The sequence below is a fragment of the Notothenia rossii genome, assembly GCF_949606895.1.
Source record: "Notothenia rossii genome assembly, chromosome: 12".
In the NCBI taxonomy this organism is placed as follows: domain Eukaryota; kingdom Metazoa; phylum Chordata; class Actinopteri; order Perciformes; family Nototheniidae; genus Notothenia; species Notothenia rossii.
The window spans coordinates 23,231,566-23,241,370 of NC_136911.1; positions in this window are offsets into that span (position 1 = coordinate 23,231,566).

Below are 9,805 nucleotides of genomic sequence, written 5' to 3' on the forward strand. Positions count from 1 at the left end.
CCTTTGAACACTGTCTCCCCTCTATCTCCCCCTTTGAACACTGTCACCCCCTCTATCTCCCCCTTTGAACACTGTCTCCCCCTCTATCTCCCCCTTTGAACACTGTCTCCCCTCTATCTCCCCCTTTTAACACTGTCATCCCCTCTATCTCCCCCTTTGAACACTGTCTCCCCTCTATCTCCCCCTTTTAACACTGTCACCCCCTCTATCTCCCCCTTTTAACACTGTCTCCCCCTTTGAACACTGTCACCCCCTCTATCTCCCCCTTTGAACACTGTCTCCCCTCTATCTCCCCCTTTTAACACTGTCACCCCCTCTATCTCCCCCTTTTAACACTGTCTCCCCCTTTGAACACTGTCATCCCCTCTATCTCCCCCTTTTAACACTGTCACCCCCTCTATCTCCCCCTTTTAACACTGTCTCCCCCTTTGAACACGGTCACCCCCTCTATCTCCCCCTTTTAACACTCTCACCCCCTCTATCTCCCCCTTTTAACACTGTCACCCCCTCTATCTCCCCCTTTTAACACTGTCTCCCCCTTTGAACACTGTCATCCCCACTATCTCCCCCTTTGAACACTGTCACCCCCTCTATCTCCCCCTTTTAACACTATCTCCCCCTTTGAACACTGTCATCCCCTCTATCTCCCCCTTTTAACACTGTCATCCCCTTTTAACACTGTCTCCCCCTTTGAACACGGTCACCCCCTCTATCTCCCCCTTTGAACACTGTCATCCCCTCTATCTCCCCCTTTGAACACTGTCATCCCTCTATCTCCCCCTTTGAACACTCTCACCCCCTCTATCTCCCCCTTTGAACACTGTCATCCCCTCTATCTCCCCCTTTGAACACTGTCACCCCCTCTATCTCCCCCTTTGAACACTGTCACCCCCTCTATCTCCCCCTTTGAACACTGTCACCCCCTCTATCTCCCCCTTTGAACACTGTCACCCCCTCTATCTCCCCCTTTGAACACTGTCATCCCTCTATCTCCCCCTTTGAACACTGTCATCCCCTCTATCTCCCCCTTTGAACACTGTCATCCCTCTATCTCCCCCTTTGAACACTGTCATCCCCTCTATCTCCCCCTTTGAACACTGTCACCCCCTCTATCTCCCCCTTTGAACACTGTCTCCCCCTCTATCTCCCCCTTTAACTAGTTTGAAAACATCTTGATAAAAGACATAGCGAGATAATATATCTTTAGAAGACAAAGAGTCCAAACGGTCATCCTGCAGTGCGTCGTTGATGATAGAGAGAGAAAGAGGTCAAAGAATAGAAATATGTAAATATCATAAACAGTTATTTGTAAACCCCAGTGTGTTGAAAACACCACATATATCATTTAAAAAGAGTCACCGTGTAGAAAGTCTGAACATTTATCTTAAAGGTCAGAGTGTAGTATGTGTCAAGTTGTGATCTGGTTTGTTTGATGGACTCCTGCCTCAACTTGAAAATGGCTTCACTCCAAAAGGACACACGGGGAAACTCACATTTGAATCTTTCCTCTTTGAGTGATTGCAGATTCCTCTTCGCTTCCTTCAGCCCCTTGATGCTCATTTAGTCATTCAGGTTGAAAGCCTTGAACACTAAACAAACTTTCATTCACTTTAGGCAAACAAACATTTCAATGAAAACATGCCATCCTTTAACAAGCACTTTCATTCCTGCTCCGTAATCAAGTTACAATTTAACATTTCATCAAAAGTAAATGCATCTCAAAGTAAATTATATTTTAGCTTCTTAGCTCATAAGACTAGAAACAATCAAACATGGTTCAAACAGATTAATACATTTACAAATATTCACCAGCAGCGTCTTGGTGGAATCCCTGAGTCTCCTCTCCTCTCCTCTCCTCTCCTCTCTCCTCTCCTCTCCTCTCCTCTCCTCTCCTCTCTCACAGCGAGTTGTTTGTCCTCTGCTGAGAGTGTGTTGCATTCAGCTCATGAAAGAGGAGACTCACTCTTCCTTTGAGCCACATCCTCAGTGGAGCCACAGACCCTAGGCTCCCTGTCTCCCCCTGCTGGACTGGAGCCAGATGTTGAGTTGCACAGAATTATATTATATAGCAATTTGTCTGCAATGTCAGAATAGAATTTCTAAAAATAATAAAGTCATAGTATAGTTTGTCAAAAGGATCTTGACCTTGAGTGTTGAAATGGTTTTGAATAAACACACCTGTCCCCCCTCACATCCTTCTCCCCCTCGTCCCCCCTCACCCTAGTCCCCCAATCACATCCTTCTTATCGGATCTGCAAAAACTTGATATCATATGAAAGCTGTGATTCCAGAGGTGTTAGTATCATCACTGGGCGACCAAAACTCAGGCAGTGAAGGCAAAACCAGACAACACACAACTTCACTTTACGGAGCCAAACTTCCGAACCTCCCCTCGATTCTATTGGCTCGAATGGTTCAAAAGAGATGTCAATCATCAACACCGACCGAGGGGGGCCAGAGATAGGGGAAATCCACCCAAATGACCCCAGAAGGGTTTTTTGTTGTTGCTAAACCTCTCTTTAAAAAAGGTCAAATGTCACTTGTTTTGCATCAATCTTGATACAGAGTACTTATTATATGTTATAGTTTGGATCCCTGAAGCTTTTATTCCACCATCCCATCATCCAACGGTGCTTTTCACTATAAGTAATGTTTTATTTTTGGACGGACACTATCAATTCATTTTTTTTAGCCATGTAAAACTTTTGTTTTAATTATATAACCCAATATGGAAACTTCCTCAGTCTCATGTTGTACATTTAGCCAGTTCTGGGGCCTCATTTATAGGGATGTAACGATACCAAAAACTCACGGAACGATTATATCGCGATAAAAAGTCCACGGTACGATATTTATCGCGATATTGAAAAATAAAGGGAAAAAATTAAAATTTAAAAAATTACTTGATTTTTAATCTTTATTAAATAATAAATCTGATTTGTACAGCATTTTAGTAGGATAGTAGTATTTTAAAGTGTCAACAATATAATAATCAGACCCTGCAATAGAATAAATCAAGTTTGAATTTAGTTTTTCAAGTAACTCAACTCTAACTCACTCACTCACTCCCTCACTCACTCAGCGTCATCAAGGTTATCTTTTAGGAATATGAGCGTGTCCACATTTCCAGGTAGAAGCTGGGATGTGTGGGCGTTTACAATATCCCCTGCTGTGGAAAAAACTCTCTTGCTTGGGACTGATGTTGCTGGGACAGAGAGATATGCTTTGGCCATGGGTCACAGCAGTGGGTCAAACTGTGCATTGTCTCTCCACCACTTCAAAAACAATACAGTGTTTTCCAAGAAGGTGAGGCTTATTGACAGGGCGAGATATAAATATACTGTTGGTACTTGTGAATGTCTCTAGGTGTGTACATGTAGCCCTGTAAATACCATGTCCTTTTGTGTTATCTGTTGTTTATGTTCGTGTTGTAACCTACTTGCTGCCATGTTGGACAGGTCTCCCTTGAAAAAGAGATTGATGATCTCAATGGGACCATCTGGTTAAATAAAGGTTTAAAAAAAAAATTATAAAAAAAAACATTCCGGTATATTTTGTTAGTCTCACGACGGTATTAAGGCTTTTATTTACCTCGATATATCGTTACATCCCAACTCATTTATAATGCAGTGCGTAGGATTCACGTGGGGAGGTTGCTTACGTTGTAGAAATCCAAAAGATAGGTACAGAAATGTTCCGACATTTTCCTACTCACAAAACATTGTTTGCGGCACTTCCTCCGGTTTCCCTTTATAAATCACAACCGACTCGAAATGCGGTGCAGCTTTTGCGGGCTTCACGTAACGCCCATGTTTGCCTATAAATAGTCAAAGAAATGCCCTTTCATTCATTCTGACTGACTGCAGGGAGAAGATCACAGGAAATGAGGACAGAACAGCTCAAACATCTCACACCGTGTCAGATTGTGGTTCTTTTGGGGAGGTGGAGATAAATCATATTGTTTGGTGGATGCAGTTTGAACCAGAGTAGCACCATGGAGGTCAGATCGTCAGCAAAATAAATAAATAAGTGGTCCGAAAAAGGTTAATGAATAAATACACATAGTCTTCCTCAGGCAGCGTGTTTGTACCGGGGACAGGAGACCCCCCCCCCCCCCTTGATGAGAAACTGTAAGAAGGTATCGGGGGATCCCTGCGGAGTGGGTCAATCAATGTTTATTTTCTTATTTGGTGGTTTGTGTTCCAGCTGTCGATCAGCTGTGCGCAGCGTCTCCACTGCAGCCCCCCCCCCCCTCCGCAGCAACTCTATATCCACCAGTTAAAGGAAATGTGTTGAGTTTTATTAGCTGTACAGTTTACCACATGGTGTTCTTAGTTTCCATACCTCCTGTGTTTTACCAGCGACTTATCAAGTCTTAGCAAACGGCATAAAACACGATTAAACATGAGAGTATCTAAACCATGCTCGTATCTACAACCTATAGAAATGCAACACGGCGTCAGTTCAGACGTAATTCTGTCCTCCTGCTTACCGCATCATTTATGAGAAAACATTTCATAACATTAACACAACATATTCGAGGTGGTTTTAAAAAACATATCCGTATTTATTTATTTCTCCAGTTATGTGTTTGTGTGCACTGAGGAGTCTCAAACAGGCGTTTGTTAAATCATTTAAAGATTGGCTTTGATCAGTGTGAAAATGAATTCTTCATATATGATAAATGAGAGGTAACATTTTATTAATGGTATCTACACTGAACAAAAATATAAACGCAACACTTTTGTTTTTGCTCCCATTTTTCATGAGATGAACTCAAAGATCTAAAACATTTTCTATATTCACAAAATAACAATTTCTCTCAAATATTGTTCACAAATCTGAAAAAATCTGTGATAGTGAGCACTTCTCCTTTGCCGAGATAATCCATCCCACCTCACAGGTGTGGCATATCAAGATGCTGATTAGACAGCATGATTATTGCACAGGTGTGCCTTAGGCTGGCCACAATAAAAAAAAAATAAAAAATCTGTTTTATCACACAGCACGATGCCACAGATGTCGCAAGATTTGAGGGAGCGTGCAATAGGAATGCTGAGAGCAGGAATGTCCACCAGAGCTGTTGCCCGTCAATTGAATGTTCATTTCTCTACCATAAGCCGTCTCCAAAGGCGTTTCAGAGAATTTGGCAGTACATCCAACCGGCCTCACAACCGCAGACCACGTGTAACCACACCAGCCCAGGACCTCCACATCCAGCATGTTCACCTCCAAGATCGTCTGAGAACAGCCACTCGGAGGACAGCTGCTGCAGCAATCGGTTTGCATAACCAAAGAATTTCTGCACAAACTGTCAGAAACCATCTCAGGGAAGCTCATCTGCATGCGTGTCGTCCTCATCGGGGTCTCGACTAGACTCCGGTTCGTCGTCGTAACCGACTTGAGTGGGCAAATGCTCACATTCAATGGCGTCTGGCACGTTGGAGAGGTGTTCTCTTCACGGATGAATCCCGGTTTTCACTGTTCAGGGCAGATGGCAGACAGCGTGTGTGGCGTCGTGTGGGTGAGCGGTTTTCTGATGTCAATGTTGTGAATGGAGTGGCCCATGGTGGTGGTGGGGTTATGGTATGGGCAGGCGTATGGTATGGACGACGAACTGTTTCATTCTTGCCCCTCATATTACAAGAATGGACGGTTGAAGCACTTTTAGCTGCTTACACTTTATTAAACTTTTACATAGAACGTAGCATAACATTTACACTCTGGCTTCATCCGCATGCCTGCTCCGGTGTGTGTTCCCCTCAACAGGGTCCGTGTGGAAACATATAACAACTATTGTAACAGAACACAGGTGCATTTTATTGATGGCATTGTGAATGCACAGAGATACCGTGACGAGATCCTGAGGCCCATTGTTTTTCCATTCATCCACGACCATCACCTCATGTTGCAGCATGATAACGCACGACCCCATGTTGCAAGGATCTGTACACAATTCCTGGAATCTGAAAACATCCCAGTTCTTGCATGGCCAGCATACTCACCGGACATGTCACCCATTGAGCATGTTTGGGATGCTCTGGATCGGCGTATACGACAGCGTGTTCTAGTTCCTGCCAATATCCAGCAACTTGGCACAGCCATTGAAGAGGACCAACATTCCACAATCAACAACCTGATCAACTCTATGCCAAGGAGATGTGTTGCACAGCGTGAGGCAAATGGTGGTCACACCAGATACTGACTGGTTTTCGGACCCCCCCCCCAGACCCCCCCAATAAAGCAAAACTGCACGTTTCAGAGTGGCCTTTTATTGTGGCCAGCCTAAGGCACACCTGTGCAATAATCATGCTGTCTAATCAGCATCTTGATATGCCACACCTGTGAGGTGGGATGGATTATCTCGGCAAAGGAGAAGTGCTCACTATCACAGATCTTTTCAGATTTATGAACAATATGAGAGAAATGGTTATTTTGTGTTTATAGAAAATGTTTTAGATCTTTGAGTTCATCTCATGAAAAATGGGAGCAAAAACAAAAGTGTTGCATTTATATTTTTGTTCAGTGTAAATCTATAACATATTTCTCTCCATTCTTCCTTCTGCCAACGGTGTTGCAGTTTCTCGTCTCTCCCGTTGTTGTGTTTAGTGCGTACGCATGGGTTAGAGTTTGCGTGGAGGACCGCACGTTTTCCCGTCAAGTTAGTATTTTATAAATCGCAAACATTGCGTAGAAACTGGCGTACGCCATTTTTTGAGCGTATATCACTTTATAAATGAGGCTCCTGGTCATTCACAGTCCTCTCTTTACTTGGACCAAACATTTTTTTATCACAACAGTCAAGTTATCGCATTTTATAAAACGGACAAGTCAAATCAAGCAATCTGATTGGTTCTTAGCCGTGATATACTGAGCGTATACCACGGGTAAAATTGTAGTTACTTTTCACAACAAGTCAATATCCCTCCGCGTCTGAGAAAAGCTGCATACAGTTGGGCTGAAATGCAAACTGCAGGCAGTTTGCATTTCAAACTGGGACAAGAAAACAGTGGATACCACGGCCTGCCGTGAGCTATTGCTTAAATATACGATGTGTGACGGGGTCCTATTTGTCCGTTTGAAACATAGGCTTAGTCGGTTGATTTAAGCTCCAAAACTTTATTTATAACAGCAAAAAAAATATATACCGTTTGATAAAAGTGAAACAGTATAACTTAAATAACCAAAATCAAAGTTACCAAATAGGGTTGTCTATCACTCATGGAGTAAACACATTCTAGCTGTTGCCTTCACTGCAACAATCTCCCGAACACATTATCCTCCCCGAGGTTGGCGATGTGCGGCAGCCTGGAAAGGTAATCAGCCACTACATTCGATTTGCCAGATCGGTGACAGATAATGAATTTGAACAGTTGGAGTGAGAGGTACCAATGGGTAAGACGGCTGTTGTGATCTTTCATGGCCCCTTAGTGCCACCCTCACACAGACTACTATCTAAGTCTGGGAGTGGTTGGACTCCAGCTTTCGCTTGGGCTCTAGTTATCATTGGGCCAGAAACATTAACATTGACATTCCCATTTTCCCCAGAGTCAGTTTTCACAGAGGGTTCTTTTTCATGCAGCAAATCCAAGAGTATTGGTAAATCCCATCCCAGGATTGCATCAACCGCTAGCTGTAGGCTCATGCTCCTTCACCCAGGTCCTCACCTCCGGTGGGAGTATCCGAAGCACCTGCTCCAAGCTGATGGCCTCTGCAATTTTCTCCTTGGTGTGCTGCTCTGGCCGAATCCAGCGCCGGTAGAGACCTTTAAGGTGATGGTAGGTCTCGATGGGGCTCTCTTCAGACGGTACCACCATGGACCGGAACTGCTGCCGATACGTCTGGGGAGATGTCGAACTTTGTCAGCAACGCTTCTCTCAGGTCTCTATAGCAGTGGGCTCTCGCCTCGTCCATTGCAGTATAGGCCTCCAATGCCATCCCTGATAGCAGTGGAACGAGCCGGCATGTCCACTCCCTTTCTGGCCACCTCCGCGTTTTGGCAATGCGCTCAAACCGCAATAAATAGTTCTCAATGTCATCACTGCACTGGTACTGTGGAATTTGTGGCTCCGCATAGTGCCTCCACTCAGGCGTCGGCTGATCAGGCAGGCTATCGGAGTCTGATTGAGGAAAAGGATTACCAACTGGAACAGAAGTCCGTAGGTCTCGGAGCTCTGCCATCAGGAACTCCTCTCTCCTTTGCTGCCCTCATAGAAAGTCTTTCATCAGTGAGAGTAGTTCTCCCCCTGGTTCACCCTGAGGCCGTAGGAGCTGCTGGGGGCACCCAGGACCTGTCTTCATCATCGTCCTCCGTCTCCCATGCCCGCTCTGATTTGCCAGTTGCGTTCTCCCGCTGCTGACGCTGGGAACGTAGTCATGTGCGTTGCTGTGTAACGCGGGTTAGCTTTTTCCGACTAGCCACCCCACTTTTGACACCATATGTGACAGGTTTCTATTTGTCCGTTTGAAACATAGGCTTAGTCCAGGGGTTGCCAACACGTCGATCGCGAGCTACCAGTAGCTCGCGGAGGTTTTCCGAGTAGCTCACCAGAGGGCGCTAAAGTGCAGTTGACATGTTGAGACATATTTATTTATGTAGTATATTTTGAGAGTAAGAAAGATAGAGAAAAAGAGATGTAAGATGCAGTCATGACAACTGAGGAAGGTCCGTCAAAGAAGAAATCTAAAATATACTACTTTCATGACGAGTGGGAACATGAATTTTTATTTACGAGCATCAAAGACAAGTGTGTGTGTTTAATTTGTGGCTCGAGTGTTGCGGTGGGGAAGAAGGGAAATGTCGAGCGGCACTTCACAAAACTTCACGAAAACTTTTCAAAGGAGTATCCCGCCGGCAGTTGCCTTCGCGTTGAGAAGGTACAACAATTAAAAGCTACGCTACAAAGGCAGCAGTCATTGTTCACGAAGCCTGCCAAGAAAGCTAGCCTAGCTACAGAAGCATCGTTCCGAGTCGCTCAGTATTTGGCAAAGAACAAAAAAGCTTTCACTGATGGCGGTGTTCTTAAGGGAGCGATGTCTGTTATGGCAGAGACTTTGTTCAGAGACCACAAGAGCAAGTCGGAGATAATGTCTGCCATTGACGATGTGCAACTGGGAAACAACACTGTGGCGAGGAGAGTGTCGGCGCTGTCAGTGGATGCCATGGGACAGTTGGAGCGGGACATGGTCAGGTGCAAGTGGTTCTCCATACAGTGCGACGAGTCGGTGGATGCGAGCGACACAGCTCAGCTGTCTGTGTTCATCCGGATGGTGTTTGAGGATTTTACGGCGAAAGAGGAATTTCTGACACTGCTTCCACTCAAAACAACAAGAGGTGTGGACGTGTATAATTCTATTAAGAATTATTTCATAAATAAAGGCGTGCAAATGGAGAAGCTTGTATCCATAAAAACTGATGGAGCCCCGGCTATGAGAGGTCGCCACAACGGTTTTATCGCAAATTGTAAGTCAGATCCATATTTCCCACGTTTCCTGAGTTACCATTGCATCATTCACCAAGAAGCACTTTGTGCCAAAGTTATGGACTTCAATCACGTCATGAAACCTGTGATACAAATAATAAACTCTATCCGAGCGAAGGCAAAGCAACACAGGAGCTTCAAAGTTTTTCTTGAGGAACTGTCAGCTGAATATGGAGATCTCCTTCTCCATGCTGAGGTGAGGTGGTTGAGTAGAGGGAAAATCCTACAGCGCTTCCTCTCCTTGCTGAATGAGGTAAAGCTCTTCATGGAAGAGAGGGGGGAGGACACCTCCATCTTATCTGATGCTGGTTGGGTACTTGACC